The sequence below is a fragment of the Cydia pomonella genome, chromosome 11 (assembly GCF_033807575.1).
Source record: "Cydia pomonella isolate Wapato2018A chromosome 11, ilCydPomo1, whole genome shotgun sequence".
Taxonomy (NCBI): domain Eukaryota; kingdom Metazoa; phylum Arthropoda; class Insecta; order Lepidoptera; family Tortricidae; genus Cydia; species Cydia pomonella.
Window position 1 is genome coordinate 10,692,941 of NC_084713.1, and position 27,142 is coordinate 10,720,082.

The 27,142-nt window shown below is 35.7% G+C and overlaps 2 long non-coding RNA genes across 2 annotated transcripts; both read left to right on the top strand.

Moving 5' to 3' along the window:
* Positions 1 to 282: 282 nt before the first annotated feature.
* Positions 283 to 6,868, top strand: LOC133522821 (uncharacterized). Its single transcript, XR_009800131.1, has 2 exons — positions 283 to 1,225; positions 6,595 to 6,868. It is a non-coding gene; the product is annotated as an uncharacterized LOC133522821 (long non-coding RNA).
* Positions 6,869 to 18,054: 11,186 nt separating this feature from the next.
* Positions 18,055 to 24,922, top strand: LOC133522824 (uncharacterized). Its single transcript, XR_009800132.1, has 2 exons — positions 18,055 to 18,348; positions 21,376 to 24,922. It is a non-coding gene; the product is annotated as an uncharacterized LOC133522824 (long non-coding RNA).
* Positions 24,923 to 27,142: the final 2,220 nt, after the last annotated feature.

Below are 27,142 nucleotides of genomic sequence, written 5' to 3' on the forward strand. Positions count from 1 at the left end.
TAAAATATTCAACATTGTAATTACAAAATAGTATATTTCTAATACGCTATCATTTTCTTCAATCGAAAGGCACTCCATTCCATTGATCTCAGAGAGTATGCTCCTTGATGATCTTCACTATTCATGGGGTAGGTAAGATCAAAGTATTATTTTTCTCGTATAGCTGCTATATAGCGTTCGACTCCATGGAAAATAAAGGCTTCAAATTATATAAAAAATGTAGCATATATACAAAGTGCAATTTAGATAGTATTCCAGAAAAAAATGCGCCTATGTAAATGCTGAAAAGTTTCCTATCGTATTGTCGAACAAATTCATATCTACTTCTGATCTACGCGACCTTAGAAGTTTGGATTGTCCTATCTAATCATTTTACATTTTATTGTTTTCAGAACAAGAATTATTTTACTTCCCACTGTCTATGTAAGGGGACTTAGAGCGGATTCATACTTTACTATACGTGTCGTGTCGAATGATAGTCCCTATGTCAGTTTCTCCAATTCTATTTTGCGTAGGATAAGTTAAAAAAATAATTAAAAATATGTGTTACCGTATTTTTATTCGTGAAATGTTACCTATATTTCTAAGTTAATGATTGTACTATACTTCCAAAAATATGTCTGACAAACATTTTATATGAAAGCCATTTTTCCATGTAAAAATGAACTGTTATAGGGACCATCTTTTGAATTTATGATAATTTATTCATATTTTAATGTACTCGGGTAGGTAATATTGCAGGCATTATATCAGCACCAAATAAATGCTGTGAACCAGATATATATTATATGGCGAATAACGTATAATATCTTTTTTTCACGATCGGTTTGGCCTAGTAAGTCGATGATCCTGGGTTTGAATCCCGGTAAGGGCATTTATTTGTGTGATGAGCACAGATATTTGTTCCTGAGTCATGGATGTTTTCTATGTATTTAAGTATTTGTATATTATATATTATTATGTCGTTGTATGAGTACCCACAAAACAAGCCTTCTCGGCTTGCCGTGGGACTCACTTAATTTGTGTAAGAATGTCCCTATAATATTTATTTATTGTTATTATTATTGTATGTCCGGTAACAGAACTCCCCAGGAGCACTAGGGTGTGTAAGGTCGCTACTCCCCAACTTATTATAATTGTTATTACTTTCAGCATTTTTAAGTTGTTCATCGGACACTGAGGCCATTGAAGTTTCAAGCTGGCGGCATCAAAATGGAGTACCTAGGTACTGTTTCAAATAAATGGGCGGTAAGTAAATAAGTACATTTGGTGAAGTGGAACTGCTGATGTTGATCAGAAACGGAACTCTTCCACGCGCGTGATTTGTTTTCTTTGTTAAGTTTGTAGTGAGTAAGTTTCAAGTACCAAGGTTTTTAGGAACCTTTGTGTCAAGGTAAAGGTCTGACGATGGGTTCCATGAGGAAGCGAGGGAACACCTCAAATCTTATAGGCATATAGTCATTTTGGATTTTCATTAATACCTTAAGCTTTTTCATTCCCACTAGTGGCATTTAATGAAGTGGAACTACTGATGTTGACCAAAACGGAACTCTTGAACGCGCGAGATTTTTCTTCTTTGTTTTTTTTTTATGATATAAGAGGCAAACGAGCAGACGTCACACCTGATGGTAAGCGATTACCGCCGCCCATGGACACCTGCTAAACCATAGGGGTTGTAAGTTCGGTACTGGCCTTTAAGATTGGAATACGCTGTTTTCTTAAAGTTTTAAATGTCGTATTGGTCCGGAAATACCGCAGGCAACAGATCATTTCATAGTTTAGCTGTATGAGGCAGGAAGTTTCTAGAGAAATGCACAGTTGAGGACTGCCAACCATCTAAGTGGTGAAAATAAAAATGTTGTAGCGTAGAGCGATGACGAAAAGAGGCGGCAAGGATTAATCCGAGCAATTCGATGGAACACTCGCCGTAATAGATTTGTCCTGATAAGTTTGTAGAACGTAAGGTTGTTAAAAAACATCTGTGTCTAGATCCAGGTCTGATAGATACCTCAAACCTTATAGAAATACATATAGTTTTTTTTTGGATTTACATCAATATCTTTGGGCGTTTTATTTAAAAAAAAGCTACATTTAATCAAGTGGAACTGCTGATATGTTCCAGAACGGAACTTTTCAACGCACACGTTTTGTATTCTTTATTAAGCTTGTAGTGAGTAAGGTTCTTAAGGTGTACTTAATACATCAATGTCCAGTTCTGATGATGGGTTTCATGAAGAATCGAGGGAATTCCTAAAATCTTTTAGGCATACATGTAATAATTTCCGGGATTTTATTTACATATCAAGCATTATTATTAAAAAAGTGTCATTTGACTAAAAGTAACAGCTGATGTTGACCAGAATGGAACTCACCAACTCGCGCGCGATTTGTTTTATTAGTTAAGTTTGTAGCAAGTAAGTTTTAAGTATTAAGGTTTCTAGGAACATTTGTGTCAAGGTAAAGGTCTGATGATGGGTCCCATGAAGAATCGAGGGAATTTCTTAAATGCTATAGGCATATATGTAGTACTTATTGGATTTTCATCAACATATTATCAACTTTTATTCACAAAAGTGACATATGATGATGTGGAACTACTGATGTTGACCAGAACGGAACTCCAACGCGTGCAATTTTTCTTCGTTAAGTTTGTAGCAAGTAAGGTTCTTAAGAAACATTTTTGTCAAAGTACAGTTCTGATGATGGGTTTCATGAAGAATCGAGGGAATTCCTAAAATCTTATAGGCATACATGTAATAATTTCTGGGATTTTATTTACATTTTTTTATTTTATTTTTATTAAAAAATTGTCATTTGACTAAGTGTAACAGCTGATGTTGACCAGAATGGAACTCGCCAACTCGCGCGCGATTTGTTTTATTAGTTAAGTTTGTAGCAAGTAAGTTTTAAGTACTAAGGTTTTTAGGAACATTCGTGTCAAGGTAAAGGTCTGATGATGGGTCCCATGAAGAATCGAGGGAATTTCTTAAATGTTATAGGTATATATATAGTACTTATTGGATTTTCATCAACATATTATCAAGTCTTATTCACAAAAGTGACATTTGATGATGTGGAACTACTGATGTTGACCAAAACGGAACTCCAACGCGCGCAATTTTTCTTCGTTGTTAAGTTTGTAGCGAGTAAGGTTCTCAAGAAACATTTTTGTCGAAGTACAGTTCTGATGATGTGTTTCATGAGAAAGCGAGGGAACTCCTCATTCTCCTCAATTCTTATAGGCATATAGTCATTTTGGATTTTCATCAATATCTTTAGCTTTTTTTATTCACATTAGTGGCATTTGATGAAGTGGAACTAGTGATGTTGACTAAAACGGAACTCTTCAACGCGTGAGATTTTTTTCTTTTTTTGTTTGTTGTGATATAAGAGGCAAACTAGCAGACGAATCAACTGATGGTAAGCAATTACCGCTGGCCATGGACATCTGTTACACCATAGGGATTGTAAGTGCGGTGCCGGCATTTAAGATAGGAACACGCTCTTTCCTTAAAGTTTGAAAGATCGTATTGGGCCGGAAATACCGCATGCGACAGATCATTTCATAGTTTAGCTGTATGAGGCAGGAAGTTTCTAGAGAAATGCACAGTTGAGGATTGCCAACCATCTAAGTGGTGAAGATATAAATGATGTAGCATAAAGCGGTGACGGAAAGAGGCGGCAGAGATTAATCCGAACAATTCCTCGGAACTTTTTGAAAGTTTGTAGAAAGTAAGGTTCTTAAGAAATATCTGTGCTAGACACCAGTGTCTAGTGTCTAGGTCTGATGATGGACACCTCAAACCTTATAGAAATACATATAGTTTTTTTTTTCATCAATATCTCTAGGTGTTTTATTTAAAAAAAGTTATATTTGATCAAGTGGAACTGCTGATGTTGTCCAGAACGGAACTTTTTAACGCACGCGTTTTGTATTCTTTATTAAGCTTGTAGCGAGTAACGTTCTTAAGGTGTATTTATATCAATGTTCAGTTCTGATGATGGGTTTCATAAATAATCGAGGGAATTCCTGACATCTTATAATTTCTGGATTTTTATTTACATATCAAGCATTTTTATTAAAAAGTGACATTTGACGAAATGCAACAGCTGATGCTGGCCAAAATGGAACTCGCCAATTCGCGCGCGATATGTTTTATTTGTTTATTTTGTAGCAAGTAAGGTTCTTGAAGACATTTGTGTCATAAGGTCTAGTTCTGAGGATGGGTTCCATGAGAAATCGAAGAAATTCCTCAAATCTTATAGGCATACAATACATACAGTAATGTTTGGATTCTCGTCAACATATCAAGCATTTTTATTTAAACAAGTTAGTGATATTGACCAGAACGGAACTCTTCAACGCGCGCGATTCTTATTCTTTGTTAAGTTTGTAGCAAGCTAGGTTCTTAGGAAACATTTGTGTCAAGGTCCAGTTATGATGATGGATTCAATGAGGAATTGAGGATTTTAAATCGATTTGAATTCACAATTGGGAGGAATTGAGGATTTTCGTCAACATATCAAGTTTTTTTTATTTGAACAAGTGACATTTGATGAAGTGAAACTGCTGATATTGAGCAAAATGGAACTCTTCAACGACAAGTATTTTACCTTAGGCGTGTTTTTTATTTTATTTCGTTTATAGCATGTAAGGCTTTTAAGGAACATTTGTGTCAAGGTCCAGTTCTGATGATAGGTTCTACGAGAAACCGAAGGAGCTTCTCATATGGTATAGGATAGGCATACATATAGTCATTTTAGGATTTTCATCAATATTACAAGCATTTTTACTCAATAAAGTGACATTTGTTGAAGTAGAATTGCTGATGAAGAACGGAACACCTCAACGACTTCCAGATTCTTTATTTTTATTACTCTTCTTTCTTTTTCATTATTCTTAGAACAGGTATTTCTACTAAGTGAACCGAACTGCTACTATTAAAAGTAGGTAGGTAGGTAGGTTAAATAGGTTAAAACTGTAAGGATTATTATGTATAAGTAGTCTTTCTTTTAATTAAACATAGGTAAGTAATTCTATTTAAGTATAAGTATCTTTAAAAAAAACATCATTCGACTCTTATCTGTCACTAGTTCCAGTTTCAGAGTATAAAATCCGGGTACACAGCCACGGCTAGCCGGGTAGCCAGACAGTTCGAATACGGACAAGTTATTGTGAATAAAAAATCTTATCGTCTTGCAAAAGTTATTGTCATAAATGTATAGGTTTCGAATACATGAATATAAAGTTAAAATGCTGGTAAAAGTATTAGTTTTTATCATTAACCATTTTATATCCCAACAAAACTGTTACCCTTACAAAAATAAAATGCTTTCATTACCTAATGTAGGTTACGTTAGGTAATAAATAAATAAATAGGTAGGGACAATCTTACACAGATTGGCCCCAAACTAATCAAAGCTTGTACTATGGGTACTAGGCGACGTTAAACATACTTATTTAGATAAATATATATTTACGTATATACATAGAAAACACGCATGCCTTAGGAACAAATACCTGTATTCATCACACAAAGAAATGCCCTTACGCGATTCAAACTCGGGACCATCGGCTTCATACTTCATAGGCAGGGTCACTACCCACTAGGCCAAACCGGTCGGCAAAAGGTAAAGATAATTAGGTAAAGACAATGAATAATTAAACGTATTATAAATTGACACCAATATCCATCAAATAGTATAACTAGGTATGCTAAGAGCGGGCTTCAGGCCATTACGTCGCACCTTTAGAATTAAACTAATTTGACTCAAAAAGTACGACTACTTTATATAATATATAAAGTAGTCGTAGTAGTAGTAACTACATATTATGTAGTTTGGTAGAACAGTAAGAACTCACTATATGTGTCTCTTTTTCATGCGGTGAAATCCCCCCCACCCGGAAAGGGTAGCGACGCCCATTTTATCGACTCTCGAGTCGACTCCAATCTGATACTTATAGTAAGTAAGTACTTACGTAGTAAGCAAATTGTAGTAGTCATCCCTTCTTAGTAAAAGGAAAGTATTGTAAAGATACTACTTTTTAACCGACTTCAAAAACTTTCTGAACCAATGTTGAAAATTAGTTATCGTTTGAAAGTGGGTATATAGTTCCAAGATGGTCCTATTTTTGACAAAACCACGAGGAATTAAGGGAACTCCCCAAATCTTATAGGCGTTTTTTAGTTTCATCAACAGACCAGGCATTGCCATTCAAAAAAGTGCTATTTGAAGAAGTGGAACTTCTGATCAGGACCAGAAAATAACTCTTTAACGATGCGTATTTCACGCTAGACGATTTTTCTTCTTTGTTATGTTTGTAAAGAAGCTACTTGCTTAACGAGGTTTAAGGAATATTTGTGTAAAGGTCTAGCTTACATCATGGGTTCCATGAGGAATTGTGGCAACCTCTCAATTCTTGATGGAACGTAAAACTGTTTATTGACATAATTGTCGATAGGTATCCCATCTGCTCTAATTTACCCCACTTGACGGTACTTACATGAAAAAAAAAACTTCTCTTAAAAATAGGAAACCGACTTCAAACATAGGTATTAGAAAACAATACAAAAACTGTTATTATATTTTCAGAAACCATACGGAAATAATGAGGATGCATCGACATAAGAAGAATCGAACATGGGCAAGATAAAGTTCAAGAAAAAAGCAAATATAATGTGTACTTGTGTGTAGTCAAAGAAAGTTGAAAAATAAAGCATAATTAATGGCCATAGAATACAGAACCGATACACGAACATTAAGACTATTAAAAATAGACATATAGGTTGATCGTACTACTCGTACTAATGTATTTCTTTTGTTCAATTATATTATTGCATTAAAGTTAGATTCTCTAGATATATATTATTCATAGGTTCTGTATTCTATACGAATTGTTTCAGTGTAATTATTGTACTAAATACCGTTGACCGCCTGTCAACAGTATTTATTTCTACATTACTATCACAGAAGATTTTAGGCCCTACAGTAGTTTTTGAATTAGTATTTACTATGGACAAATATAGCGAAATGTGAGTTTTTACCTAAAATATCAATCTTTTGTGAACGTGGTGTAGAGTATATACCGCCTAAGACTGAAGTAGCTACGCGGGCAACGTTTTCAAAATAGAATCGTGTTCATGGTCGGCCCATGGTAAAAATAATTAGGTACACGTAGACCCGCTAAATAAACCCCGTGGACCCACCAGGAGAACATATTGGAGAGACTAGAGATATTGACTCGCACTCGGCATTGACATCTGGCGTCTAGATGGCGGGTGGACCTCAGCGAATTTCAAAGAAATATTTATAAACATCCAATGACGTCCGGCTCGGACACCAAATCTTCAATCTTCTGATTCCTGTGGAGTCTCCAGGTTCCATCCTCTCCACGTGTGAGTCCTAGGATTTTTCGCGCTGCCAGACTCCGATGACTCAGGCACGTAGTCCAGATGGGTGAGGATCGTGCAGCCTGGAGGGCGTACTCTGAAGTTCCAAATGGCCGAAGACCGTCTAGACGTCCTAGGTAGGTCCCGCTGGAGAGATGAAATGCAAAAAGACCTTAGCGAACTCGGCGCCGTCGACTAGATGGAAACGGTTTTGGACAGAGAAGCATGGCGGTCTTTGGTGTCGGAGGCCAAGATCCACTTCGGGTCGCTGCGCCATAGCAGTAAGTAAGTATTTATAAACATACTGTACCTTCTGTGTACCTAACCCAAAACGAGATATTTAAGAAAAAGTCCACCCGCCATTCTGACGTCAGGATTGCGGTTGGACCTATGAAATCTTGCATTATACCGCACTAAAAGTATGCAGTTATATGGTACAGTCGCCATCAGATATATCGGAGTGGCCGAGGTACTCAAAGATCTCTAAACACGCACTCTAACCTCTTGACAGTAGAGGCATGTTCAGATATTCGTGGGTACCTTGGCCGCTCCGATATATATGATGGTGACTGTACCTTCAGTGTACCTCTGTAAATAGAAATAGAAACCGGTGTACCTCTCCCCAAAACAAGCTAGGCTAAGCTCATGCACAATATAACTGCATACTTTTAGTGCGGTATAATGCAAGATTTCATAGGTCCACCCGCCATCCTGACGTCAGGTTGGCGGGTGGACCGTTTTGTAAAATATCTCGTTTTGGGGAAAGGTACACTGGTTTATATTAAAGGTACACTGAGGTACACAGAAGGTACAATATGTTTATAAATATTTCTTTGAAATTCGCTGAGGTCCACCGCCATCCTGACGCTTACCATATATCTAAGGACCGACCTTAGGGGCAATAACGATAGTGCTAGTTCAGTTGTGTCATTCACAAATTCGAGCCAATCGTGCTGTCTAACGCAACTAGATGCGATCAATCGCGTGCATAATGCGAACTCATCAACCAATCACGTTGTGGTACTTGTGGCGTTAGACTGCACGATTGGCTCAAACTCGTGTGCGTAACACCGCTGTACTGGCCCCATTATGATGGTTCTCAGATATATTATGTCAACGACACAGTCGCGATTTTAAAAAAATCACATCGCTTCTGCTACCAAATTGTTGAGCATAACGTTTTCCTATCCATAGGTTCCATCTGTCCAGTAGGATCCACCATCTCGATCCACCAGATTGAAGAGATTGTTACTTAACTGATGGATCGAGATACTGAAACCTACTGAATAGAGCGGGTCGATTGGATAAAACAAAGTACGCTTATATGAAACGCTACTCCGGTGTGCGAGTGAGACAGTCAGGCCAATTTGAACTTGCATTTGACAGAAAACTGACTCCATCAAACGCTACCAGTTCCATTGCCGCAGGGGCGGATTAAGAAGGCGCGGGGCCCTTAGCACAATAGCTCGCGGGGCCCCCTGGTTTCAAAAAAAAAGTTTAAGTGCGAGTCGGACTCGCATCCCGAGGATTCAGTACCATCACAAAACTTTTACGATGTCTTAATTTTTTTTACTAGTTCTCGATTAGTTTGTAACATGTTATGCAGTGTATCTTATAGTTTCGCCATGTCCGTCTGTCCGAGGGTTTGTTCCGTGATCGTTAGTGAATTAGTGATAGATAGCTGTAATTTGGCATGGATACATAAATTATGCATTGCGACAGTACGGTAAAATAAAAACTACTTATAAAAAAAATTAGGGTAGATACCTCTCATACAAAATGTTTTTTCTTAATTTTTTTTTGTGATTCGTCCCTACAGTGTGGCGTATGGTTGGATAAGGTCTTTCAAAACGAATAACGGTCTTCAAAACTTTTTTTTATAAAGTTATTATTTTCGGAAATAATCGCTCCGAATGAAAAAATTAAAGCTTCATAATATACTTTCAATGAAAACTATAGTACCTACAAGTGTGGTATGCAACCTTTTACTACTATAGTAGTTCTGTCTATACACATTAATTAGTAGACATAACTACTACATTGGCAAAAAGTTGCAGATTTGTACTATAAGCGATTAGGAAGAAGGGCGGGGCGCGTCTTCTTGGATGACACGAACTATAGGTATATGACGTCATTTAAAATCCGGAGTATTTTTCTTATTTATTTATTTTAAGGAATTCCGATTTTTTTATTTGTTTCTTTTTTTGCCATTTTCAAAAACCCTAATTTTAATGAAGATGTGTTATCTTATCACATTTCCTATCTTTTATATAGGTTTCCTCCTTACCTTCGGTATTCAGCATCATCGTCGATAATATTGTATTGTCACCGATTTTTCCCTATTATGCGAATTTTTAGATTTCGGCTCGCCTGCTGTTCGGCCTTAGTTCTTGCTCGAAAGTACGACTTGCTGGGATACTTTGGGTATTTGTTCGTTTCCGAGCTCTGCTGTTTCCTGCAGCTTAGCCATGCACAAAAGTTTTGAGACACTCTGCACCTTCGGTTTTATGCTAAACTCTGCTCTTGGTCTTTGCGTAAGCCTAAAAATTATTTAAATTTGGTATCGTCATAAAGAAAAATTTACAGGATAATAACAAATAATAATAATTGATCAATATTGTTACTGACTTACGAAACAAATACATTGTTAATAAAATGTGATAGTACAGGATCCGCGGAGTGCGAGTTCTACTTGAACTTGGCCGGTTCCACGTGCCGAAATCACATGGTCAGGGTCGGAGCGCGGGGCCCCCCTTAGGCGCGGGGCCCTTAGCATATGCTTTTTCTGCTGTTCGGTTAATCCGCCACTGCATTGCCGGCCTCTTCGCTGCCTTCTATAGTGGTTCAATCTTACCTTGCTTATGAATAATAAGGGGCGTGCACACAGAATCATATCAGTTAGTTGCGGGCGTCTCGCTCGCACAAATACATGCGTATAAGTGCGAAATGAACACACGAATGACAGCTAACTGGTATCATTCCAATATTATTCTAAAATTGGTTTAATGTCAGTTGCACTTTCGAATTGGCCTACATAGCGATTTCCTTAGCCTGCACACCGGATCGGCGTGTGGGCCGGCATCTAGCTAATGTAAAGCCACCTCATTAGGTGCTTTTAGCCTTTTGAACGGCAAGAACACCTAAAGATGTGGTGAGAGAAAGCCGCGCGTCCCTCATGCACTGCACTAGCTTTACAGCTTGCATTGCGACCAATGTATGCCGCTCACCGCCCCGCCGGTCGCGTGGGTCCAATCCACGGCCCTAGAAGACGTACTTTACATATAAACAAGAGCACGCGAGCATTTTGCGAGTTGTGTATGTGTACTTGTGTTATCTAGGCGCACAAACGGTTACAATAACAAGAAGTGTACACCGCGTGTGCAGTCCAACACGGGAGCACGGGTGCGATTCGAAAATAACGCGCTAGCGACGCATTACGACATTGATATTTTACCCTTTGAACGCCATAACAAAAACGTTACTCACATGCCAAGGTCACGGGCGCAAGTGAGCTTGAAAGTGCATGAGTATTACATTAGGGACTTTGACAGCGATTATAACAGCTATAATCATTAATGTGTTCATGGCCCTTAAATCATGTCTAGTGACGGCGCCTTTAGGTGTTCTTGACGTTCAAAAGGTTAAGGGCGTTTGCTAGCTGGCGCTAGTGCACGGAGCGGGCAAACACGCGCAGGTGCCTTTGTAAGTAAAATCAGTCGCACGCATCCGCGCCAGTTAGCGTTGCTCATACTGTAAGAGCTCGTTCCCACTATGTCGGATGTCGTGGCGATTTTTAATCGTACGTTCCACTGGCAGAACATTTTATATGAAGCTGTTCACACTCGTCCGACAACGATTTTGTGTCGGATACGACATAAAATGTCGTGCGTTTTGCCAGCCCTCCCAGCCCGGAAAAAATCGTGTCGTGTCTCGCTCGCGTACGAGTGAATATAGCGCTGTTCACATTTTGTCGGATGTCGGAACGATTTCGCCCGCGCCGCCCGCGCGGCACCCCCTCACACACCCGCGCGTCGCTGCCGCGTCGTTGCGATCGCTTCTTAATTCAGCTATCAAATTCTGAAATATTCATAAGGTAAATCTTTCCCTGAGAATTGGGTGTACCCAATATCTCCTTTTTTTAACTGCCTCTAATCGTTTCTTTCGCAAATAATACAAAACCACAAACATTTCGTCGACGTTCATCTTGTACTAAGCCTCGCTACCCACTCGAAAAATACACGCCAGCTGCGATCGTGCACGACAGACGACTAGTGGGAACAGTACCGCCGACACCCGATTGAAATCCGGATCCGACATCCGACATAGTGAGAACAGCGGCAACGACACACGATTAAAAATCGCCACGACATCCGACATAGTGGGAACGAGCTCTAAGCCGCACGCCCGCTCCATGCACACGCGCGACGTTGCGGACGCCCTATGCCCTAAACCTTACTTGAAAGTGTGAAGGTTACTCTGACAGCGGCTATATCAGCTATAATGTATTTATGACGCTTTAAGCATAGCTAATTACGATGCCTTAAGGTATTCTTGGCGTTCAAAAGGTTAAGGGCGTTTGCTAGCTGGCGCGAGTGCACGGAGCGGGTGCACGTGCGCGGGTGCCTTTGTAGGTAAAATTCGTCGCACGCGTCCGCGCCAGCTAGCGTCGCCAGTTACTGTTTTTCGTTAACCCGCTTCAGCTAGCAAACTAATCGCAAATGGTCCGAGATTGGCGCAATAACCATGCATTCCCTTATCTGGATCTGGATGCACCTATTCACCAATGCTTGCTTTAAAGTAACTTGTCGACTCGTCCTGATAATATTTGTGCGACCGTGAAGAAAATCTATGCTGTCACTTATTTTTCAATTTATATGAAATAAAGATGTTAAATGTATTCAAAAGTTTTTATTTAATAAGGTATGTATAAGTGCTCTGTGCATCCGCACCAGCTAGCGGTGCCCTTAGCAAACCATCGCAAATGGTCCGAGATTGGCGCAATAACCATGCATTCTCTTATCTGGATCTGGATGCACCTATTCACCAATGCTTGCTTTAAATTAACTTGTCGACTCATCCTGCTAATATTTGTGCGACCGTGAAGAAAATGTATGCCGTCAGTTATTTTTCAATTTATATGAAATAAAGGTGTTAAATGTATTCAAAAGTTTTTATTTCATATGTATATATAATGGAACGAAATACAGCTACTATCTTAGCTTGGCAAGCAGTTAAGAGTCGCTGATGCTTTTATTGTATTCACTGCGTTAATTTTAGGTTTAAGATTCTTTATTCTCACTAAGAATTTGACAATTCACTTACATGAGAACTTAAAACTACACAATTTAATCCTGCTTCATATGGCAAACGAAGGAAACGTTGCTTTGAACCGCGACGCAATCTCAAATGTTTCACTTTTACACAATTTTCCTGCAGAGAGACAAAACAAGTATGTACATAGTACCTTTTTACGATTTATTTTATCGTAACATATAAACTTAGTTTTATTTTCTTGCTGCTAATTATGGTACTGCAACTACTCCATAAATACATTTACTTACCTACTTATTGCTTAGGAATCTTATTTCATGTTTAATAATAAGTTTATATAACGTTTCTAGCGGGACATAACGCGAACTTTAAAAAATGTAATGCTTTTTCTACCTTTATCACTCGAATATGTAAGAGCAAGAGAGATAAATAGACGAAACTTACTAGTTCAAGGTAACCACTCGTTTTATTGTCAAAGTTCCGAATTAAACAAACTTATTCTTCGGTGACATTTTTAGCGTTTATAAGCGACTATACGGATCCAGCATTTGCCGCTCATTCGGTTCTCCTATTGCACGCAAGATGTCAGTACTAGAGAGGATTTGAAAAATCATAATTAAGTAGTTTAGTGCCATTTATTGAGCAGTAATAATTTAAAAAAATATATAAATTACTTTTTCATTATATTTCAGGCATGCAAAGTGATGTAAATGGTTACAAAAGTAACTCTATTTGAATGACATTTTTTAGTTCCAGTTTACGCCGCAGCGCATGATCAAAATTATTAATATCATCTTCCCTGGACACTTTCGGTCTTTGGTGTCATATAAGTAATTAATGCTTAATTGAAGACCTTCCAAATAGGATATGACTCAATTGTATATACCAATAGTAAAAATTACCCAAACTGCTACCAAGGCTCCATCTAGTGCCAGGTAGAACAAACAAAGCGGCATTTACCACAATTAATTAACGAAAAAACTCGTTTTATTACCGCCCCTGCAAGCATTTGAGTGCAAGTATATATATATTAAAATACCTTATAAAAATGTCTTTTAAATGATATATATGGCTTGAGTATACAAGCAAGTTTCAGTGTTTAATAGCAGTATTTTTAATTCAAGCATATGTTATATCAACTAATTCCAGCCCTGTTCGTACTTAAACGTAAGTAGTGGTAAACAGAAATCTAGAATTTCTCATATTCTTTCATACAAAACACCTAACAACCGGCTACGTAACAAGTACTTTGTAAAACAACAGTTTATATTCGCCACTCTTTTTTTTAAATTGCTCAGTCCCTGCACGTTATCCAAAGTTGGTGTAATACAATAAAATAATGCTAAGACTAAACCCTTTCAAACGAGATATGTCTCCACAGTATACATCCATGGGACAAATTGCCCATTCTCCTTTGTAAAACATCTTTCTTTTTCATTTGTTCGACATCTTACTCAATAAAACAGCATCATTAGTAAAAGAAAATGTCAGCACTGAAAATAGAGCAGCAGTAATGAACGAGCTGGAAAAGCAACGTCACCGAGGAACAATGCCGAAACAGCAACAATGCCATATTTCATTTATCAGCGGTCCGGCTTCATTTGCCTAAATGAATTACACAACTGCGGCATGGGAAAGATTGCTTGTGAAATATTACAGGCTTATTGGGGCCATGAAAATGGTCTAGTTTCTCTAATAAAGCATTAATTGACAAACATTGCCATTATTGGCCATGCGGTTTTAGCTGACTCACAGAAAAGGTATTTTGCCATAAACGATAATCGTAAATAGCGTTGTTTGTAACGGTTATTGCGGAACCACAAATATTTTTATAGTAACTTCCTTTAATGAAGCTGGAGCCAGAATAAGCAATTCCATACAGCTATGTAGTTTAATACCATTTACCACTTTGTTTAATTTTTTTTTATGTAATAGGCTGCAAACGAGCAGACGAGCCGCCTGCTTGGAAGCAATCATCGCCGCCCATGGACATAAGCAACATCGGAGGAGCCACTTACGCGTTGCCAACCTTTGAGAACCCTAAATACCTGCTTCTTGAAGAACCCCATGTCATAGCGCAAGGGAAACACCTCAGAAGGTAGCTCATTCCACAACTTGCACGTTTTGTTGTTAATTTTTGATTAAGGAACCGTTCGAATTACTGCGTCAACTACGCCTGCAATCGCTTGCTGCAGCTTTTATGGTTTGTATTATTATTTCCTATGAAATAATAATAAAATACTATGACAGTACCTATAACTATACTAAGTCCTTGTCAATGAAGATAAATCTACAAACCTTTTTATTGTAATTATTCTATGTCTGATTGGTACCCATTTAATTAGGATAGTAAAATTAAGTCGCTAAGTAAACCCCTACTAAAACTAGTAGTAACTAACACGTACTAAAACACTTCAAACGTTCGGATTTAGTACTACGTCTCCACTCCTGATGTACGGAACGATGTAAGTAGGTAGTTTTTCCTTTTTACCTCCGGACTGTAATTTTGAAGAATTATTCTTGAAAGTTTTCTTTTCAAAATAGATAAGCTAAGAATGAGGGTTTCAATTGGGATATGCACTTTGCTAAGTTGTTCATTAAATCACATTTGCTTTATCAGGGTTGAAATGGGTGCTTTTACCCGAGTTAAACAATACTTTTCATTTCGAAAGTGAAGAAAGTAAAATACATGTGTATTTTACAAATCACGACTATTGTATCCTCTTCGGGTAACTTTAACTAAACAAGTAAATTAAAAAGATCGTTACTTATCGAATCGGGACTTAAATATCAGTAAATCATACCGACTACTGAATGACGGGGTGAAAAGGAATAAAAACTGGGAATCACATTTACCTGATAATTTCTTAAAACGACTAACACAAATTGTATCATGCAAAATGTACTATTATTTTTAATGGCATGATACAATTCGTGTTAACAAAAGTTTTCAAGAAATTATCAGAAAATATCATTCCTAGATTTTATCCCTATTCATCCTGCCATCCCTACGAGCCTACGACCGGTCTGGCCTAGTGAGTAGTGACCCTACCTATGAAGCCGATGGTCCTGGGTTCGAATCCCGCTAAGATATTTGATATTTGTTTCTGAGTCATGGATGTTTTCTATGCATTAAGTATTTGTATATTGTATTGTATGTATATATCGTTGTCTGAGTACCCACAACACAAGCCTTACCGTGGGACTAAGTCAATTTGTGTAAGAATATCCTTATAATATTTATTTATTTATTCATCCCTATTCTTTTGGAACGTGGCGGTAGATAGGGTTGAAACGAATCACTTTCAACCAAGCTCAAAATCGATTGTAACAATATGATACAGTCCAATGAGGTTAACGGATTAACGACTTATCGATTTAAATTTTTATCGAATCTCATTAAGTATTCATTGTTATTCGAATAATTATCTCCATATTATTATTAGATTAATGATTATTTTATTAAGAAAGTAAAACCGTGTATATCGATGTTTCTTTTACGCATTATACGAAATTTATGAGGAGAATTTAGATAGTATGACTATAATCGGTGTGTTCCGGATAATTATTTATTTATTATACAAATATATATTTTCGTTATCGACTATTGTGTCTACGAAATCGATGTTCGTGATTTGTCACCGTTAGATTCGATATGTGATATATGTGCATACTTAACTGTTTTTATAATTAAGTATGCATTAAATTTTGCGACAAAAATAAAGTAATGTTTACCTACATTAAATCGTTTTCATTATTTTATTGACTAATAATATTGTAAATGTATAATGATATATCTAACAAATTTGCATTATATGTCGAAATATCACTCAAGATTTTTACTCTTTCGTAACTTCCATATATTATATCAATTCCTTAAATGAAATCTCTAATGTGTAAAGCCAATAGTAAAAGACAAAACTTTACTTCACACTTAAGGCCTAACCGTTTAAAGTGTACCAAACTTACCAAATGTTTGTTTTATTCTAAATTAATATTATTTGTGCTATTATTATTTAAGTTTAGTTTCTGTTTAGAAGGATAAGTGTTTTATTTTAGGTACTACAATCAAGTAGATACTAAAATATACTTAGTAACACTGTCTTAAATTCGTAACTTTAAAGACGCCGGCGGCTACTCATCATAGTATGAGTTCAATTCCAAATACTCGTTAAACCAGAATTAACAAATTAATCGAGTATTTTTACCGTCAACTAAAACTTCTGTTGCGGTGACAACTCGTAAGACTGAGACATAAAGTTGTTTTTAAGCAGAGTTTACGCTTTGAAGCGCATATAATTGTATTTTATCATCTTTGATTTATTTATTGAGAGACCCCCGCGTTAAATTTTTATGTTACGAATCAATCAGTTTTAATTTAGAATTTGGGAGCGGTGAAATGCTTTATTGGTGATGGTTCATACTATGGTTACTGCCTTCTTAGTAATTTATCTATTTATATTATTTATTTTACATTTGTTCTTCGCCTACGTTCTGTTCCAATCTGTACGATGACCCGCCTCTCGGTCCTTTTTGTAGGCGATGAAAAAAACTGAGCCGTGGATATTTGGTATTCTCTACTCGCAGATTTGAATGTCGATCTCGATACTTAATACCTATCTGGTACTATTTATATTATATTATAAGTAGTTATTTTAAGACTTATTTTGACACATTAAATATATTTCCCATGAAGTTTCTCTTTTCTTTATTTATTCAACTGAGTGGTGATTTTGATCTTATTATCCTGTAATTTATAGTTAGACATTATGTTCATTGTATGTACGTGTACTAATTAACAGTATTTAAACGACGACCAAAGAAAGTTGTCAATGATTTATATCATAGTAAATTAAATAAATAAAGAGACGTATTGGATGAGATGATGAGTTTAAAGTTGTATTAATAGCGATCCAATTATGACGGCTAATTACTTTAATTAAACTCGTATCGGTCGTATTTATTCATTGAATAAAAAATCAGCAATATTACGAGTCAATTAAAACATATTGAATACTGTATCTGAAATCCTTCTGGCCCTAAACAAAGCAATTGATTGCTCCATACATAAAGAACAATAGCTGACAAAGATGTTTATTTAAGGATTTTACGTGCTTTAATTCATGTATAGTATATCTAAATCAAACATGCACTTGCTGCCTTCTTAACATTCAAATTGTTTTCGACAAACAATAGAGCATATGAATGTAATCGAAACGTGTCATTTTTATGAAAGCGTCTAATATAAAAGGTTGCTTTATTGGCTGTCATATTTGATTTGCACTGAGTGCAAGATCGGTGGTAGTTGTTGGTAGTTAAAGTAAACAAAGGACGTAACAATTAAAGTGACAGTACATTATGTTTAGAAAAGACACTTTGAAGGTGTGTTTATTACTGGTGCCGTGCTGTCTGTGCTCGTGTAGACCGGGTGGCAACTTCTATTTGTTTAATGACAGCTCTCTCTTAATATGTTGTAGTAAAAAGTCGCAATATCAAAATATTAATCGTAATTTGCTATTTAAAATGCTATTAAATGAAATTATTGTTTCTAATTGCAATACTCTGTATACACAAATTTATAATTATTGTTCGTTACATTAAATGAATCAAATAAATAACTTATTCAACTTTTAATATGGCAAAGTCCAAAACACTAAAATATTGTACCCGGGTTATAACAACTCAGGTAAGTGTCTCATATTTAAGTGATGGTGTATTGTGTCGTTCGAATCTGTCAAAAAATCAAAAAATCGAAACTCGTCTACCTCTTTTGGACTTTAATTGTTGGAGTGATAGAAGTTTAATTATACAAAAAATTGGTTATTTGAAAATATCCCTTTAATATTTTATTTCTTTTAAAATGGAATCATTGATAAAGTGAGTATGAACTTTTGCATCTCAGTAAATTTATAAGTCCTTGCAACAATTGTTGAATCAATATAATATTAAACTTGATGTTATTTTTTTATGTAAACTTTGGGTAAATTTTCCCGACTGTTCTTTTTTCACGAATGTTTTGTTTATCGCCCACTGCTGAGCATTGGCCTCTCTTCTAGTACGTCACTTGCCACTTTTTCCCACAAGTTTAGTTTTAGTGCTTAATCTTAGTCTAGTTTTAAGGTTTGCATACTATTGTATAGCAAAATATGTTTTTGTACTGGAATTTTTACTTACCACCACCATTGTACCATATTTTATGCGAATAAAGGACTTACTTTTTTTTTTACCGACAATTTGAATCAACTATATGTATGTTTTTCGTCCGGTCAAATAACCGTAGTATCGCGTTGCGAATAATGTCTTATCGGAAACACGTCCAGTTCGCATTTACAACACCAATCAAATCATTTTGCGGCCTTGTTCCGATTGGGCCTAATTACGGACCAGTATCGTGATTCAATCCAACTTTAGAGTTCCGTAACCTACGCTCAATACACATAAATACCTATACCGTAGCATTTAGTTAAATTTTATTTTTTTACTCACATTAAAATTAACTGACGACACAATTCCCAATAATAGCCTATAACAAGAACCTATAATTTTTAAACCACATTTTTTCTTTCAAGTTAACCTAATAATTAAGAGAAGACCTAGACTCGGATCAGCGTTTACTTATAATAATATTTTAATTTACAAAAAAATTGCTGAATCTTTAGTAACGGCCTTACCTACAGCAGCAATCATGAAACATTAAGAAAAAATTTGGAGTATTTTTTGTTATTTCACCGAAACCTGAATAATTTCTATCGCTTTGCACAGTTTGAAAGTTAAAAGTTGATTGTCCTATTCCTATTCGTTTCTTTTCGTTTTCGATTTGTTTAGTGAAATATAATGCAATCGGCTTTAATAAACTTAAAATTGTTTCGTTTTCTCTAGTCATGGGCAGTATGGCGCCATGTATGTTAAACATGTTGTGTTTTTTTAAACAAGTTGTGTTGAAATATGTCAAATTGCTGGTAAAAAAAATATTACATTGGGAACACAAGACTCCGTTCGGCTATCTTGTTTTAATGTACGTCAATAATTGTGTATTTTCTATCTGGTTTACTTTAATCTGCTTGCGTAAAAGAATCACAAGGAAACAAAAAAATAAAAACACGATGGTGAATTCTTAGAAATAGAGTTTTGACAAAAGTTTTTTTTTAACAATTAAAAAAAATATTTTTTTAATACATTTTATGTGCCGTAATTATTATTATTTCTTTATTCCGTCAGTCTCCGCAGCAGTCATCACAGCGTTATCGTCATCAAAATTAGTTCCACGGATGTCCTCCGATAATTTTGGAAAAAATGATAATTATTCGGAGCTACGTCTGGCGAGTAGGGATAGATAGATAATTTTGAGATTTCGTTTGGAAATCTCCAAATTCCAGTATTTGTATAACCTTGGTTAAATATTAACATTGGTGAAACCCATTATTTTGACACTGTTTTAAAACATAAAACATCTGTTGATTGCACACTACTAAATGAATCTTTAGGGTCTTTATATTTAAAATTGATTCGCTTGTCATTTAAAATTATTGTTTAAATTTATTCAACGTTTTGTTCGTTAACTGAGATTGAAGGCCGGCCGGAGCGGGGGTCGTCTTTACAGGTAGATCAGCCTCTTTTAAATTCAGCAATCCAGTACGTAACCGTGGATTAGAGTAAAACATCAGTGCCAACAGTCTCCTGACTATACAAAAAAACCTTTGGTAGACTTTTTTTTTTCAGATAATACTCTATCACGGCACGTAATTCTTTTTTTCCCATAGTTGGACTTATTAATAATTATTATTTGGGAGTAGTGAGATTAAAAATAGGTAATTAACAAATAATGCGACATAATGGCGCCTTAATATATAAATAGAACTATGCTTAAAGCAGAAATATGCAATTCTTTTTTTGATTCACCCTCGTACAGGACCCTACCTATATAATTGTCCGTTCTCTTCAATAGTCATCGATAACTGTACCTACCTACTACTAGGCCGTAGATCTAGTTCGCTCATTACTTTTTGCGCGCAGTTTTTGCGATATTAACAAACATAACATTTGTTTGTATTTCACGATGATCTTTAATTATATTGAAACAAATCGTTTATTAGTTTTTTTGTGTGTCTGAGCTTTGATTTCCTCAATTCCCAGACCTTGGTTGCCCAGATGTGCTATGGTGACATGAAGTTACTATAGCCTAATTGGAATGGAATAATTTTAAATTTAAATCAGCGAGGAAATGTGGACGGAGCAAGGTTACCTTTTTAACATTTATGATTCAAGGATTCTAATCGTGACGGATTACTTAGGCTTTGAAAATGGAATTACATTATTGTTCTTTACGATTATATGTGCTAAGCCTAAGCCGAACAAGTTTTGTCAATAAGTTACTAAAGACAAGGGGTAGTACAAATGCAATAAATATTTGTTACCACTTTCACGTAGCAAACAATACGTCGTCTAACTTTATCATCCAGAAGACATGTTTGTAGAGGTATTAAGCCTAAGCAATGTTTGTTATCTATGTGGAAAAATTCAAGAAATGTTTATTGATTTTCAGATTTAGATAAATTGTTTGTCGTGGAAACTGTAGAAAAATCTGTACTTCGTTTAACGTTACCGAACTAAATATGGTAATAGGACGAATAGCTTTGAGCGCGTATTCCTCTTTTTCATTATTCACCTTTTTTATTTTTTTTCGTTATTGATCAGTTTTATCACGTTTGTACAGGCGGGATTCTACACTCTTCTTGACATTCTGCTGACTGTCAGTTGTTGGGTGTCAGACCGTCAACATCTCCAGCATCTCCTGAGGATGCCTCGTAGAGAGGCGAAACACGTGTCGAGTTTTGTACTTTTGGTGGTGGGTTGTTATATTTATTTGCGTATTTATTTTTGCGGTGGGAGGGTGGGAACATTAATTGCATTGAAAAATACGCAAGTAAGTATAACGGGTTAGCACTGATTGACTAACACGTTATTTTCTCGCGGATTAGCAAAGTAATGTTTCTTGCTTTAATTAGCATGGATTTCCGCAAAGTAACGCCTGATTCTATTAATTACAAGCATTTTTGTACTGAATATGCTTGTGCCGCACACTGGTGGAATCTTACCTTAAGGGCCACCCCACTCTAGCGTCTCCCAAGCGTCAGCGTCAGCGCTATGGAAAATGGCGTCGCTGAGCAGTTGCGCCAACGTTGCGTGGAGCAGCAGCCATAGAGTTGGCTAGACGCCGACGCTCGGGAGTCGCTACTGTGGTGTGGCCCTAACAAGAGAGAAAATATTCCACTGTAATGTATGTATATACTTTATTTTACATAGAAATAAAAACACGAGAAACGCAGTTACAGAATTAATTAAATACAACAAAGGCGAACTTATCCCTGTATAACCTTTGAGGAAATGAGTAGAACAGAAGTAACGATCAATGAATGACAAACAAAAACAAAAGTCCGGAACGTCAGATTTTGCATTATTTATTTGACATTTTTTTCTTGATAAATGATCCATGACAATATTTTGAAAAACATTTTTATGCTCGTGCGTCGTTTCGTAGCTTCTCGTCGAGCTCGGCTAATAACGCGAGCGGCACGCTGTCTGCAGAGCAGTTTTTTGTCGCCACAATACGCCGTATTTCTTGCAGCGCAACAAAGCCGATCTAATGGACCCCGTCTTAGTCACTGAAACTTATCATTGCCATAATTACGCTAATTTATTAAACACGTGACACTTTTTATTTCACATTGTTTGATAACTTGAGTAATTATAATGCAGACAGGTGTTAAAATGCCGTCATGTTTGTCAAGGTCGGTATAGTGATTATTTTGTCTATGTTATTATATTTTTTTGTTAAATTTGTCACCTGTAATGATAATTATACAATACAGTCTTTGTACAATTCGTAGATAAATAAATTCGAGGAAGATTACGCCTACAAATGTAGCCTTATGTTGATTTTTAAAGTTCATTAATAATAATATATTAATATAATAAGTTAATTATAATGGTACCTATATACTAGTATGTACGAATAAACTGTATATTTACCTCCGCCACAAATCGAAATTTTGGTGTCTTATTCGCAAAAGCAACTTATATGCCGATACTTATATCAATATGAACTCTAAACATAAAGTACAAAGTATTGTAGCTTTAGAAGTCTTTGCAAAATACCTGCAGATTGTATGTAAAATTATTTAGAACTACAAAGAAAGGATAATTTAAGGACAGAAGCTGTAGTTAGAAACTCGGTTGACTAAGTCAAATCAACCCGAGTCTAATGACCAAAGTTAATACAAAAAATATTCCAATAGGTCAAAATAATTCAACGACTAGTACTTGCTAATTAATCAATCAGTAATTGTTTAGCGTGGGAAGAGTCAATTGCTAGAATCAATAACGTGAGAAATAATACTATTCGTAAACATGATTTGGTTCTAGAATTTCTTAGTTATTATTGTACCCAACCAACTAAAAAAGAGGAATAAAAACACAAAACACGTATACATTAGGTACTTTTTTTTATCTAATTTAAAGTTTTTATCTACACACATATCATAAACCCTCTATGATGCCTTCAAAATCCGTAAATAATGGCCAACATTACGATAAACTGTTTTGTTACAACAAATTTCTTATCTGTGATGATGTTCTAATATCAGTCTACATCAAAATCGATTTGGTTACGACTTCAAATTTAGAACATCTTTGAAAAAAAAAGGAATTCCATTTGACCTCTATTCTAATATCAGTCGAGATGCCTTTTTGTTCGAAATGAAATGTCGAAAACTCGCATGTTAGTTTGTATCGAATGATACGGAAATAGGCCCCCGACTCTAGTTTGTCTCTGAATTAAAAAAAAAACTACGAATGCGAAAAGAGAATGAAAAAGTTTTTATTTGCCGCCATTTGACGTACAGTTTATCTATTAATTAGTTATAAGCAGAAATCGGCGGGGGTGAGCTGTTTTTACGTCATTAATGTCATGTAGATTTTAATATGGATATGGAGTATCCATATACAAATATTAAAAGAAGACAAGACTAAAATTATTAAACTAACATTAAAATTCACTACAAAACGAGTGTCATTTTTTTTATTATTGGAAATTAAATTTTCTGTGCTATTGTAATAAATAACTATAAGTTTTTCTATATTTTTATTTTTTTCGCCTTATGTATATACAATAAGATCTTTCTACATCCACTGATGTTTGTAGAGGTATTAAGCCTAAGCAATGTTTGTTATCTATGTGGAAAAATTCAAGAAATGTTTATTGATTTTCAGATTTAGATAAATTGTTTGTCGTGGAAACTGTAGAAAAATCTGTACTTCGTTTAACGTTACCGAACTAAATATGGTAATAGGACGAATAGCTTTGAGCGCGTATTCCTCTTTTTCATTATTCACCTTTTTTATTTTTTTTCGTTATTGATCAGTTTTATCACGTTTGTACAGGCGGGATTCTACACTCTTCTTGACATTCTGCTGACTGTCAGTTGTTGGGTGTCAGACCGTCAACATCTCCAGCATCTCCTGAGGATGCCTCGTAGAGAGGCGAAACACGTGTCGAGTTTTGTACTTTTGGTGGTGGGTTGTTATATTTATTTGCGTATTTATTTTTGCGGTGGGAGGGTGGGAACATTAATTGCATTGAAAAATACGCAAGTAAGTATAACGGGTTAGCACTGATTGACTAACACGTTATTTTCTCGCGGATTAGCAAAGTAATGTTTCTTGCTTTAATTAGCATGGATTTCCGCAAAGTAACGCCTGATTCTATTAATTACAAGCATTTTTGTACTGAATATGCTTGTGCCGCACACTGGTGGAATCTTACCTTAAGGGCCACCCCACTCTAGCGTCTCCCAAGCGTCAGCGTCAGCGCTATGGAAAATGGCGTCGCTGAGCAGTTGCGCCAACGTTGCGTGGAGCAGCAGCCATAGAGTTGGCTAGACGCCGACGCTCGGGAGTCGCTACTGTGGTGTGGCCCTAACAAGAGAGAAAATATTCCACTGTAATGTATGTATATACTTTATTTTACATAGAAATAAAAACACGAGAAACGCAGTTACAGAATTAATTAAACGAGTAATTACAAAACGAGTGTCATTTTTTTTATTATTGGAAATTAAATTTTCTGTGCTATTGTAATAAATAACTATAAGTTTTTCTATATTTTTATTTTTTTCGCCTTATGTATATACAATAAGATCTTTCTACATCCACTGATGTGAGTGGAGTGTATATGTAATTGTACATTAAATGCTGTCACCGTCTGTTGCTTTGTTGGTTTTACATTTTGTACAAAATATGGTTTGATTGCCGTCAAATGTCAGATCGGGTTTATTTTCAATCCACTTTGGGACGGTTTTTTCTTTAAATTTTGGCATACTCAAAATCGCAATAATCTGTTTCAAATTATTACCAATTTATTTAAATATCCGCTTAAACACTTGCAATTGACACAACAGAATGATAGGATAATAACGTTGTCATGATATTTCACCCAGAGAGAATTAGGCATCCTTAAACACATTGATTGCCTATCTAAATAGGTTTGATATATCATTTGACTTACCTTTTTAGTATCGTATGGATATACAATATATTTATAGTATCTAAGCCAGCTTGCTTTAATACTAGATGAAACATTTTTCTCACTTAAGCAGAAAGCTGTGCAAAATAGATTAATCACATTCCGTAGGCTTTGATTGCGACGCGACGTAAAGCTCGTAGCAGAAAGGCAGCCGAAATAAAATAATTTAATAAATTTATAATTATTAATGACACATGGGGCAATTACCATTAAATGACAAGGTATGTCCATGTTATGCAAAAACTGAAAACAGTTCACCCTCGCCGATCTCTGGTTATTAGTATAAAATTAATATGTTTTGTTGATTTTAAAGTAACTGTAGCAAAAGTTTCGTGTAAAATGAGCGATAAAAATATTTCGGTGACGCCACCACCTATCTGCGAGTTCCGCCAAGAGAGCAACGATGCTCTGTAATTTGGGTTAGTGATTATATCATAGAAGGTTTATAATATGTGTGTAGATAAAATAGTGTATGTAATGTACATAATTAGGCATTATAACACTCGTGTGATCCTGTTAAGAAACCCACACTCGTGTATTTTAATGCCTTTTATTATGTAGCAGTCACATAAACTACTATTATATCCTACTCTATAACAATCACTCTTTTTAGAGTAACAACTTTATCTAGGATTTACCCAACCGCAAATCGAAAATAATAAAATGTCCAAAAGTTAAATCCAACGAAACGTAAAATTTGCTCGTTTTCCGCCGGAGCCGCTTGACCGCAAGCCGCGGATTTATTGTCCGTTTGACACGCATTGTGAATATTCGAGACTAATACGATGCAGCGCCATTGTCCTCGACTCGTGGCAAAATCGCCGCCATTAAGGGCTTCGGCAGATGGCGATAACCGAATTATTTGCTATTATGATCTTAAATTGTATTATAGAGCTGTCCCGTTAAGAAAAAATGGCCTTTATTTTGGTATTTAGTTCGGCTGTAATGGTTAACAACTGTCAGATTATTCCGATCAACTATTCACACCCTTAACGGCGCTGAAACAAGCAAGTTTCATTCTTGCTGTCTTGATTGAAAGCTCAATTTCAGTTGGGGCCGTTGGAATTGATTTATATAATTCGGGGACAATTGTCCATTCCGCGACGAATTGAGTTGTCGATTATAGACGGAAATCGAGCAATTTGCTTAGAAATTTATTAGTTTCCTATTTATTTAGGGTGTTATGGATGGTCATTTGGTAAAAGGGAGTGATGGATATGGACCACCGTGTAGATAAATCGATTTAGCAATGAGATTTAAATTGTTATTAATTGTATTAGAAGTTTAATAGTTAGCATGGAGCATTATTATTATTTTTTTGTTTTGTGTACATTTTTAATGTATATTTGTGTAAAATGACCACACTGTGATCCCAGTTGTTGTACCTACGAACAATCGTACTACATAGTATTTTTGATTTATATAGTGATGTGAATACATATATTATCAAGACTATTGTGTTAAGTATTTATTGTGTAATGCAAATTCGCTTACATAATATTAAATTGTTACAGCAAATAACTATCTACTTATTCATTATTTATTTATTTAAACTTTATTGCACACATAAAGAAAAATGTACAAATGGCGAACTTAATGCCAAAAGGCATTCTCTACCAGTCAACCATTGGGTCAAACAGAGCCATTTGTGTATGTTGGTGCAGGAAACAATAATAACAAATAATAAGGAAAAAATTAAACGTGAAGTCTAATAATATTAAAAATATATAAATAGTTAAATACTACTACTTATATAATGTATAAAAGATAGACTTATGATTACTGTTCTTACGTTAGATGAGTTCTTTATTATCTTTCTAAAAGTGTAAATAAGAAATATGTTGTAGCAAGAAATTAATATAAGATATCTACTTTGGGTTATATTACGAGGTAGAATAGG